This window comes from Lithobates pipiens, unplaced genomic scaffold, assembly GCF_037356315.1.
Source record: "Lithobates pipiens isolate NorthernLeopardFrog02 unplaced genomic scaffold, aLitPip1_a1.2 Scaffold_16, whole genome shotgun sequence".
In the NCBI taxonomy this organism is placed as follows: domain Eukaryota; kingdom Metazoa; phylum Chordata; class Amphibia; order Anura; family Ranidae; genus Lithobates; species Lithobates pipiens.
Genome location: NW_027507748.1, coordinates 260,213,850 through 260,226,666, shown reverse-complemented (window position 1 = coordinate 260,226,666; position 12,817 = coordinate 260,213,850). Strand labels below are relative to the sequence as shown.

Genomic DNA, 12,817 nt, shown 5'->3' with positions numbered 1-12,817 from the left:
ACTATGTTAATATCTTTAATGAGATGCCATGCATGAAGTCATAACCTGATCACCTTTCTCTTTCTTTCTCTACCTTGCCTGTTGTTGTTTTAAATGATCAGCCTCTGGATACTGTTGTTGATGTAATGATTTCTTAAGATATGATAGTGTACTATTTTTATTTTATTGACTGTACATTTCTAATTTGTGTGCATAGTTAGATTTTTCACTACAACACTCACCTATGTACTACACATACACACACAATTTATCTTGCACTTTGTTCAATGAGTTATTTTGTTATATTCTTGCAATTGATTTGTTATGATTGCAACCTTACAAGGTAGTTGATTGTTTTTCAATATGTTTTCCAGGTAAATAAGTGTTTTATGACCAAGACATTTGTGCATTGCAATAAACACTTGATCACTTTAAACTTTTTTAATCATTATTTATTGGAAAAAAGCTTTTCAAGCTTCAATCAGTAATAGATTATTACTTTTTTTTTTAGCATTTAACACTGTCTACTTTAAAAGTCACCTTTTAAAAGTAGCTTGGCACTTCAAATAAGGATTGGATTGATTATATTGTTACGGCACCAGATGGCGACAAATTAATATAGAAGGTAGGGCCCGAAAGTGACTCAAGCCCAGGGGCCCCCAGCACCCTAAGTCCTGCCCTGGTTGGGTATTACGTTTAAATACACTACACAATGATCTGTTTTCTTGTCTTGGTTGCGTATTAATTCTGAAGAAAAAGTAGAGGAAAATAAACTACGGATGCCGCTGCATGTGGAAGAAATGGAATAGAGAATTTCAGTGGATGAGGTCCAGCTAGAAACACTTATTTGACCTACATCTAACAGTGGGTCATTTATTATGTGGTGAGAATCTGTTCTGTCTGTCTATATAACTGGACAATTGAGGGATGTCTGTGTGACTTGTATAAAATGCGTTTATTGACCTATGCATGGTTAGTGGGTCATTGTTCTCTGGTGAGCACTCTACCTTGCTTGGGTATACGATTTGTGAGCTATGAATGATTAATGCTTGTGAGTAGATTGTATATTGATCTGAATTTAGTGGGAATTCATAGAAAACATCACATTGTGACCGAGTGGAGTTGAAGAAGGTGGGACACATCTAAGGAGGGGAATCCTTAGAGTGTGCTACGATCTAGTGTTATATATATATATATCTCCGTTGGAGATCCGTTGACGTCACGGACATCATCGCCACCGGACTCCTCCCCCTTCCCCAAGTGCCTCCGTCTGCTAACGAAGGGAAGGGGGCGGAATCTGGTGATGTTGAAGTTCTGATTGACCATAACACGTACGGGGGAGGAGCTACACATGACATCACCCACTGCTGCCCTATGGAACTAACACGATTGTTGGCTTCACATGCTGTGTTTTTATCATCTTTATGTGAGTAGTTTGTGTTTGAACACAAAAATGAAATCTTATACTTAAGAGGTGAGCACTTAGATCTTTTCTTTCTACCCATGACCTGGCATCCTTGCTAAGATCTAAGGAGACGTGAAAGAAGTTTATCGTCCGTGTTAACTCTTTTGATACCCGCTTGCATGACCACCTGTTTGCACAGGGGTCCATGCCATAAGGTGAGAGTGATTAGTTAGACCAGAGGTGGAGGGATTGTCACGCTACTGTGGAAAAAAAATTACTTCAGTGCTACAGTTTGAATTTAATATGTATTTGTGTGAACTGTGAAGTTAAGTCATGGATTGTGGAAACTAAGTAATGTCGGGTGATTTGTATATAGTGTATACCACATTTACCACTGACTAATGCAGAGTTGCAATGCAAGGAGATCAGCTAAAAGTAATTGGATCTGTATGTGCGTTTATAATTAATCAAAATTAGTCGATTGATTTAAAAAAAACGATTAATCAAACACGAAAATTTTAATCAGTAACAGCCCTTATCTATATATCTATATATATTTTATATGACTCGCTTATATATGGAGTCAATAAACTCTGGCAAGCCCCCTCTTCCACTTGAGGGATATGGGTGGTGAAGGACGTAAAGAACGTGAAGAGTTTAGGAATACATAGGAATGTAGGACTTGCTATCACAATGACTCTTGGACTGGTACATCACTGGACTTGTTTAGATTGGGTTGATTTGATTTGTTATTGCTGTTAAAATGTAGTTTGTTTAATGGCAACTTTATTTGTTCAGTGTAAGTATTTCACTTATGGTGTGCTGGTTTTATTGGTTGATTGTGAGCCAGGACCAGCGATTAGATTTAGGCGGCCTGGGCAGGCAATGTAATATAATTCCATACGTGCACTGTGGCAGCCCAGTGGGAAGAACTGAGTCTGTCTGCTGGCCACACTACTCTTGTAAGCAGCACTGCAATGCCTCTGTAAACGCAGAAAGAAAAGAGTAACTCCTCCCTTCCTGGACTTGAAAAACCAATAGGAGAGCTGGCTGCCAGTGCCATCCAATGCCAGAGAGGGGGTGGGTCACCAAGAAGCTTGGACTGAACAGCATCAGCATGTGGACAATATTGTTCCTATAGGCAGATCTGGTTAGTGTGTGTACAGTACAGTGTCAGCAGGGTACAGACTGGTCTTACCCTGACACCGTGCTGTACATTATATACAGACCAGACTGTACCCTGCACATCATATACAGACCAGTGTATATAATATACAGCTCAGTGTCAGTGTACAGACTGGTCTATATATAATTTACGATATGGTGTATCGGAGCATGGCAATGGATTGGAGCTGAGTCCAGCCATGTGTAGAGGCAGTGGGGCCCCAGTATGCATTCACCTTGTCAGCAGCTGGGATGGAGATTGGGACATGGTGAGCAGGCAGATCTCCCTTTCCACCACTGGGTGCCTGCTGATCCAGGCTGTGGGAGCTCAGAATGATGAGTGCCAAGTTTTGTATGGGATAGCATAGGGGGGGCCATCACTGGCCCAGTACAGACCAGGTCCCATGATTTAGCTTTTTTGAACTCAACGGGATTCAGGGTCTTCCTCTGTGTCATCCAGACAGCACCCGCCAATGAAAGTCTGATCTTCTGGGAGAGAGAGAGCAGCTCAGGAGATTATGATAAGGTAAGTGATTACCACTATGCTTCACTGCCGCAACAAACGAAGGCTAAGTTCACCTTTCAGAACATGTTACATGTTCCACTCATATTTAGGGTGGAACATGTAACATGTTCCAGCTGCTGTCGCCCTAGGGTTGCCACCTTTTCTTCAAGCCAAATCCGAACACTTTAGCAGTGCACAGAATTTTTTACTTTTTTTTTGTAGTACACATTATGCATACATCCTAATCTAGGGTGGTCTTTACTCCTGTACACAATGCAGAATATCTGTAATGACCCCTAGTATTGGTGCTAGTTTACGCAGTAATGACCCCTAGTGTTGGTGCCAGTTTACGCAATAATAGCCCCTACTATTGGTGCTAGTTTATGCAGTAATGACCCCTAGTATTGGTGGCAGTTTACACAGTAATGACCCCTAGTGTTGGTGGCAGTGTACGCAGTAATGACTCCCTAGTGTTGGTGCCAGTTTATGCAGTAATAGCCCCTAGTGTTGGTGGCAGTTTATGCAGTAATAGCCCCTATTGTTGGTGGCAGTTTACGCAGTAATGTCACCTAGTGTTGGTGCCAGTTTATGCAGTAATGGCCCCTAGTATTGGTGCCAGTTGACGCAGTAATGACTCCCTAGTTTTGGTGACAGTTTACGCATTAATAGCCCCTAGTGTTGGTGCCAATTTACACAGTAATAGCCCCTAGTGTTGGTGCCAGTTTACGCAGTAATGACCCCTAGTGTTGGTGCCAGTTTACACAATAATGACCCCCTAGTATTGGTGGCAGTTTACGCAGTAATGACCCCTAGTATTGGTGCCAGTTTACGCAGTAATGACTCTCTAGTGTTGGTGCCAGTTTACGCAGTAATAGCCCCTAGTGTTGGTGCCAGTTTACGCAGTAATGTCACCTAGTGTTGGTGCCAGTTTATGCAGTAATGGCCCCTAGTATTGGTGCCAGTTGAAGCAGTAATGACTCCCTAGTGTTGGTGCCAGTTTACGCAGTAATAGCCCCTAGTGTTGGTGCCAGTTTACGCAGTAATGTCACCTAGTGTTGGTGCCAGTTTATGCAGTAATGGCCCCTAGTATTGGTGCCAGTTTATGCAGTAATGGCCCCTAGTATTGGTGCCAGTTTATGCAGTAATGGCCCCTAGTATTGGTGCCAGTTTATGCAGTAATGGCCCCTAGTATTGGTGCCAGTTTATGCAGTAATGGCCCCTAGTATTGGTGCCAGTTTATGCAGTAATGGCCCCGAGTATTGGTGCCAGTTTATGCAGTAATGGCCCCTGGTGTTGGTGCCAGTTTATGCAGTAATGGCCCCTAGTGTTGGTGCCAGTTTATGCAGTAATAGCCCCTAGTGTTGGTTCCCTGATTATGCAGTAATGGCCCCTAGTATTGGTGCCAGTTTATGCAGTAATGGCCCCTAGTATTGGTGCCAGTTTATGCAGTCATGGCCCCTAGTGTTGGTGCCAGTTTACGCAGTAATGTCACCTAGTGTTGGTGCCAGTTTACGCAGTAATAGCCCCTAGTATTGGTGCCAGTTTATGCAGTAGTGGCTCCTAGTATTGGTGCCAGTTTACTCAGTAATAGCCCCTAGTGTTGGTGCCAGTTTATGCAGTAATAGCCTATAGTGTTGGTGCCACTTTACGCAGTAATGTCACCTAGTGTTGGTGCCAGTTTATGCAGTAATGGCCCCTAGTATTGGTGCCAGTTTATGCAGTAATGGCCCCTAGTATTGGTGCCAGTTTATGCAGTAATGGCCCCTAGTATTGGTGCCAGTTTATGCAGTAATGGCCCCTAGTATTGGTGCCAGTTTATGCAGTAATGGCCCCTAGTATTGGTGCCAGTTTATGCAGTAATGGCCCCGAGTATTGGTGCCAGTTTATGCAGTAATGGCCCCTGGTGTTGGTGCCAGTTTATGCAGTAATGGCCCCTAGTGTTGGTGCCAGTTTATGCAGTAATAGCCCCTAGTGTTGGTTCCCTGATTATGCAGTAATGGCCCCTAGTATTGGTGCCAGTTTATGCAGTAATGGCCCCTAGTATTGGTGCCAGTTTATGCAGTCATGGCCCCTAGTGTTGGTGCCAGTTTACGCAGTAATGTCACCTAGTGTTGGTGCCAGTTTACGCAGTAATAGCCCCTAGTATTGGTGCCAGTTTATGCAGTAGTGGCTCCTAGTATTGGTGCCAGTTTACTCAGTAATAGCCCCTAGTGTTGGTGCCAGTTTATGCAGTAATAGCCTATAGTGTTGGTGCCACTTTACGCAGTAATGTCACCTAGTGTTGGTGCCAGTTTACACAGTAATAGCGCCTAGTATTGGTGCCAGTTTACTCAGTAATAGCCCCTAGTGTTGGTTCCATTTTATGTAGTAATGACCCCTGGTATTGGTGCCAGTTTATGCCATAATAACCACCGAAACTGGGGTTAATAAACACAGTGGTACCTCAAATTCATCCTCCCTGCACAAATTGCCCCCCCCCCCCCAGTTCAAATCTTTTTCCACCCCTCAAAATCCCCCCCACCCCTTTTTTCTATCATAATTTTCCATAACAACTACCCTTACGTTCCTCCTAGCAAAAATGTACTACCCACTTCTAGCAGAAATCTCCCTGCTATATCTTCCTGTGCAAATTGTCTTCTTCCTCTACCACATACCTCCCATCCTCTGCCTTGACAGCCTGGAGTAGTTCCTGGTCCTTCCCCCATCTGCCCCACAGTGCTTCACCCTGGGGGAGGACAATCTTTAGTACTGGAGAGGAAGGACAGGTCCTGGCAGAACTTCATTGGCCCTCACATCCCCAGCATTCTTCCCTGGAGAAGAGGACAGGGAGATGGGCACACTGGGTCAGATGCGCTGCTGGGGGCAGAGCATACCTCTAGCTGAGAAGGGCCAGGAACACCTGGGATGCTTTCCATATTTGGGAGCTGGATGGAGTGAGCCCTGGGGAGGAGCCAGGAACACCTGGGGGTGTTCACCATACTCGGGTGCTGGGGCGGGTGTGCCAGCCACTAGGGTGAGCCCAAGGGAGGAGAGAGGTACACCGAGCAGCCAGGAGTAGGTGGAAGAGAGAGCATTCGCACACAGGCTAGCAGCGGCCATGCAGGGAGGGGTTGCAAGGGAGGGAAAGAGTGCACAGCAGCGGTGACAGGATTTTATCGCTGCATTGAAGGATACCCCCCAGTTCTCATATTGGCTCCATTTATCCATCCCCAGGACAGATACCTGAGGGTTTGGTCTAGACGTATGCGCATGCTGCTTTGTCTGTGTTTCAGGAAGACAGAAACCCAGGCACAAGTGTCAGAACCCGGAATGTCTGGGTCATTTCCGTACAGGTGGCAACCCTATGTCACGCCCCCCATCCCTCTTCTCATTGTTACAGAGAGGTCACACTTTAAAATCAGCATAGCCATGCAGGGCCCTGCCCACATGACCATGTCAATTCTTCTCAGTTTTTCCTTGCAGCTGACAGCTTGTAGTTCTGAATGAACTGCTGGGTGTGCTGATGAGCACACAGTCAGTGCATATGGAGGGACAGGCTGAAAGCTGCAGTACTTGTCTACAAGAGCCTGACATTGCACTCTTGATCCACTGATCATGGATGCAACGCATTCCAGGCTCCTGCAATAAAAAATAATAAATGCAAAGATATGTGCATTTATAATTTTTTCTAGAATAGTGAATTTAGCCTTTATAACGCTGATTACCACTGAGGAAGGGGAATGTGTAGATGTAACGCACTTCAGCACCAGAAGGTTCCCCCCCCCCTTCATGACCAGGCCATTTATACTATTCAGCAATGCGTTACTTTAACCACTTGAGGTCCACGCTATAGCCGAACGATGGCCACAGCGTGGACCTGAATTTCTGGGAGGCCATCATAGGACGTCCTCCCCGTTGTGCGCTTCCCCTGCACCCCCTGCATGGAGTGAGTTGTGATCACCGAGACTCAGGTGATTACTGATCCGAGTAAGGGGCTTATCCCGGCCCCTTGCCACATCATCAGCTGTCAGCCAATGGCAGCTGATCACGTGTGTAAACAAAAACTCGGTAATAGTTTTTTTATTCTCACGCTGATAGCGTGAGGAGAAAAGAAAGCAGTTCACTGGCTTATGCTCAAGGGACATCAGTCCCGAAGAGGAAGGAGGCACATCTGCTTCCTCCTCTGTGCCTGCAAGTGCCACCTACCATTGCCCACAGTGCCCACCACTGCCACTTATCAATGCCCACCAATCAGTGCCACCTAGCAGTGCTCATCACTGCCACCTATCAATGCCCTTCAATGTTACCCATCAGTGCCGCCCTATCGGTGCCCATCAGTGCAGCGCATTGGTGCCCATTAGTGCAGCCTCATCGGCATTCATCAATGAAGGAGAAAAATTACCTGTTTTCAAAATTTTATAACAAAATATAAAAAAGACAAAAAACATTTTTTTTTTAAAATTCGGTCATTTTAAAAATTTTTACCAAAAAAAATAAAAACTGCAGAGGTGATCAAATACCACCAAAAGAAAGCTCTATTTGTGGGAAAAAAAATTATAAAAATTTCATTTGAGTACAGTGTTGTGTGACCACGCAATTGTCATTCAAAATGCATCAGCGCTGAAAGCTGAAAATTGGTCTGGACAGGAGGGGGGTTTAAGTGCCCAGTAAGCAAGTGGTTAACCACTTGCCGACTGCTGCACGCTGATATACATCGGCACAATGGCAGCAGTGGGCAAATGGGCATACAGCATGACCGTGCCTTCGGGACCGGCGGACTCGATGTCCACCGGTCTCACAGAAAATGTGTCACTGAGGCGCAGAACGGGAAGTGCCTATGTAAACAAAGCATTTCCCTGTTCTGCCTTGTGAAATTACAGAGATTACTGCTCCCTGTCATATGGAGCAGTGATCGCTGTCATGTGAGTTGAAGCCCATCCCCCCCACAGTTAGAATTACTCCCTAGGACACACTTAACCCCTTGATCGCCCCTTAGTGGTTAACCCCTTCCCTGCCAGTGTCATTTACACAGTAATCAGTGCATTTTTATAGCAATGCTCCCCAAGTAGTGTCCGATGTGTCCTCCATAATGTCGCAGTCATGATAAAAAAACATAGATCGCCGCCATTACAAATAATAAAAATGCCATAAAACTCCCCTGTTTTGCAGATGCTATATCTTTTGTGCAAACCAATCAATATATGCTTATTGTGATTTAAAAAAATAAAAACATTTACCAAAAATATTTAGAAGCATACATATGGGCCTAAACTGAGGAAAAGATTAGATTTTAATATTTTTGAGGGGGATATTTATTATAGCAAAAAGTAAAAAATAGTCACTCTTTTTTTGTTTATAGCACAAAAAAGTACAGACGCAGAGGTGATCAAATATCACCAAAAGAAAGCTCTATTTGTGGGGAAAAAGGCGTGTCAATTTTGTTTGGGTGCAACGTTGCGCGACCGCGCACTTGTCAGTTAAAGCGACGCAGTGCCGTTTGCAAAAAGTGTTCTGGTCAGGAAGGGGGTAAAGTCTTCCGGGGCTGAAACAGTTAACTGGTAATTACGCAGCCATGCACCACTGCATACAAATTAAATTTATATAATTCTTTTACACAAATAGAGCTTTCTTTTTATGGTATGTGATCACCACTGTTTTTTATTATATCAAAAAACATATATATCATTTTTTCTATTTTTTGCTGTAAAACTTATTTTCCAATACAAAAAATAAATTTAATTTCTTTATAAATTTAGATCAAAGTGCAATCTGCTACATGTCTTGGGTAAAAACAAAAAACCCAATAAGCGTATATTGGTTTCTGCGAAAGTTATAGCGTCTACAAATGAAGATACGTCTACTGAAATTATTTTTTTAATTATTTTTTTGTTATTATTAATGGTGGTGAAACACCAGGGGGTGTTCTTTACCAGCTGCTATGGGTTTATATAGGCAAAGCTGAGCACAAAAATAAGAGATTTATCTAGTTTTCCTAGGTCACTGGGGTGCCTACGGATGTCATTCTGAAGATCTCATTTTGTGGGCTTTGTCCCCTATTCTGAACATTCCTTCTGGAGTAGAGAAGGGCTCTGTGATGGACTCCAGAGACCCTGACTGGGTATCTCCACCAAGAAGCTGCTTCCCAAGCTCTGGAACAGGAGACCAGTGAATCTGGCTATAGTTACCCCAAGTAACCAGTTTTGGAGTAAACTAGAATAAGAGCTGTTTATTTCAATAATACAGAATATATACACCACAGGACACCCCCCCCCCCCCTCCCTGATCATATTACCCTGACAATACAAACTGCACACAGCACTATAATTACAACAACCAACATATACTATAAAGATTACATTAATTAGGCAACTGGATTACTCGGATGTCTCATTGCAGGTCAGACTTGATGACACCAAGCACCAAGGTGCAATACACATTGACATAAGTATAAACACAGAACACCTTCAGCCAATCGCAGAAGACTTCAGTCTCAGTGGCTCCTACATGGTTCCAGAGGCCAATGTGACCAGCTCTTTCAATTAGCATGTATTTTTCAAAATCAAATAAACCAGGAATAGTCTTTATATATTTCCTGGGAGATATTGTTGTAGCACTGACTCCCGAAGGAGCTGCTGTTTTTAATGGGCTTACCGTTACCTTCTTCACCTCGATTTGCATCTAGGGGTTTCCCGTGGTAGATGGCCCAAGAACTATGGAGACTGACGACAGATCTGCTTAAAGGGATTTTTATTTGCAAAAAAGTAGTTAACAAACAGTCTCTCAGTATAGGATCAGAGGGTTTAAGTCCAGGTACTCTTATTATCAAAGACAGTATAGAAGAACTCTCTCACTTTGAATAAATCCAGAGAATAGCCATTCACAGCTGGATCTTCACCCTAATTGGATAGTCCTTCTCTCACCAGGCCTAGCAGCCAACAGGGTGCTTGAGTCAGGAACAAGTCTCTGCCACAGACTTTATTATAGAACACGTGTAAGGAAGCTTGAAAACTTGTAGAACGCTCGTGTGGTACCAGTATCTTGCAGCCAGTCAGGCGATACCGCATGATATATTGGATTCGCTTAGGTCCTTCAGCTTTACCAGGCTCTTGTTGAGAAGCCAACCCTTGTGTGGCCTTCTCCTGAAGAGTCCTCCTCTGGATAACTTTGAAGTTGCTGGGCCTCTCCACAATCTGAGACAGCACCGGATCACATCCGAATCCTTCCTTTAGTTTCCTCGCCTCAGGCTAGCCAGACCCGAGATGTAAAGTCGGGTGGATCCGCACCCCAGACCATAGGCGTCCTGGGGGCTGGCCAGGAGGACCAGGACCATGCAGTCAGAACATACTTCTGGACCTGAGCCCCGTAACACTCCCACTGGGCTGAGTGACACTCCCACTGGGCTGACTCAGAGAAAGTAACCTTAAAGCACCCAACCAGACTGTGTTAATATGCCTGCCAGAAGTGGAAGCCCCCCCCATGGCCAGGCAGAACACCCTGCAGTCTAGTCAGACTGATGCTGAGGTAAAAATTTAGAGTAATCCTACCCAAACCAAACTCTAGTTTAGATTTAACATTACATTTCAAAAACAGATAGTGCGTGCTCTTCAGGAGCCTGCACTACATTGTGGATAAATATTACTGTAACATCTGAAGTAATCCACCGCATTCTCAGTGCCCATTAAGTGGTTGTCCATCATTAGAGAATTCTCTGCTCTCTCTGTGGGCCATAGTGGATAAGAGGCTTGCTCTTAGTCCTCTCCAGAAGCCCCTATCTTGATTAGGCCTGTCACAGGCTCCATCTGGATCAGTAGGTTGGGATCTCCAGGATAATATGTATCCAGCAACTTCGCTGGCAGGATGATTTACTGGTCCAGAGCAATGATTCCCCTGAGGGGGAGTCAAGTGCCTGAAGGCCCTATGGGGTGTGCCTGCTGTGATTGCTGTAGATTGGGCTCTCTAGAATTGTTAGTGCCGTTGTGGAACATATGGCAGTCTTCCCTGCAAGTGGTACCTGTGCTTTGGATCAGAATAGGCTGATTTTTACTTGCAAGGCACTACACTGCAGACTGACATGGCGCATGCGTGCATCTGCCTGGGTGTAATTTTGCCAGTTACCCCTGTGCAGAAATGCTTGCTTTCAGGTTCCTGGACTACTACTTAGCAGAACAGCTCCAGCCATTCAGCTTCTCTCAGCCACAGCACCTGCACAGATGCAGCAGCCTACAACGCAGTTGTCTGCAGGACACAGCAAGAATTTGAACACTTGTCATTTGGGGTGACTTGCCACTTAAGGGCTTGGGCCACCATTCCTCTGAGCTGGTTAGCCACTCTATTATAGTGTATCGTAGGATTACTAATCCTCAGCAAGCCATGGCCTCACACAGGCAGAGATGTTGGGGGAAGAATGGTGGGGACTGACTCACAAACCGATTTGTAGGTAGGGATCTGTGCAGTTTGCCCTGTAATGACTGCCCTTAAAGTCAGATTAGCTCTGAATCCCTGTCCTGGGGCTGGTTATATCCACTGTCTCAGGGGCAAACTCTTCTGGTTCCTTTGTCAAAAGAGGAATTTTCTTCAGCTGTTTCTGATCTGAGGGATCAGCTCTCTGGGGTTCTCACTGGCAATTCCAAACAGAGACATCCAAACTATTCTGGACCTCAAGGGTCTCACCAGATTCCTGAACGTCCAAAAATTCCCAATGAAGCCTACTTAGTAAGTGATTACTTGACTTCATCAGATCATTGTGACTTCAGCCGATATAAAGGATGCCTACCTACCAGTTTGTGTCATTGCCATTCAGCCTGTCCATGGCCCATTATGGTGTTGGCTCCAGTTCTGGGGTTGTTTAGGACATTGTGGGGTACCTAAACAACGTGCTTCTCGGGGAACAATCAGCACAGCAGTTACATAGTTAGTAAGGTTGAATAAAGACACCAGTCCAACCTGAGTGAGTGTCTACACTTGTCCCTATCCCTGTACATTGCACACTCACATTGGTCCCTACCCTCAAGGAGCCCATAATCCAAGGTCCCCATTCATATACTAGGGCCAATTTTGGACAGAAGCCAATTAACCTACCTGCATGTCTTTGGCGTGTGGGAGGAAACCCACATAGGCACAGGGAGAACATGCAAACTCCAGGCAGGTAGTGTCATGGTTGGGATTTGAACCAGTGACCCTTCTTACTGCTGGGTGAGAATACTAACCACTAAACCACTGTGCTGCCCAGTTGACATCAAACAGACAGTACAAGTCCTGGAATGGTTCAGTTGGGCACTGAAGTTTCACAAGACAGCACTGGTTGCAACACAACATCTGGAGTATTTAGTCCACAACGTGGCACAGGCAAAAGTACTGCCTCTGCAGAACAAACATGTGCTCCTTTTCTCCTAGGTGGAATCCTTAAGGTTAGTAGAGAGCTGGGGGAAATTAGAGCCACCTTTGATGCAGTTTCCTATGCCCAGTTTCTCTCCAGAGCGCTTCAACTCAATATCATGGTTTCATACGGTAGTTAGGTTGAAAAAGACAAACAATCTAGTTCAACCAATAGAAAAAAACAAATAGAAAAACACAATCCTATACCTACAGTTGATCCAGAAGAAGACAAAAAACAAAGCATGATCCAATTTGCTCCTTTCTGAGCCACCAGGAGGCAATCAGCTATTCCCTAGATCAATTATTCCTGGTATTGTTGCCTTATACAGTGCCTTGAAAAAGTATTCATACCACTTGACGTTTTGTCATGTTACAACCAAAAAGTTAAATGTATTTAATTGGGATTTTAT

At 44.5% G+C, this 12,817-nt stretch overlaps 1 protein-coding gene across 2 annotated transcripts in view; it reads right to left on the bottom strand.

The window, feature by feature from the left end:
• GNAT2 (G protein subunit alpha transducin 2) overlaps positions 1–12,817 on the bottom strand; it is a 128,580-nt gene that overhangs the window by 39,882 nt on the left and 75,881 nt on the right. The gene's annotated exons all lie outside the window — the stretch shown is intronic.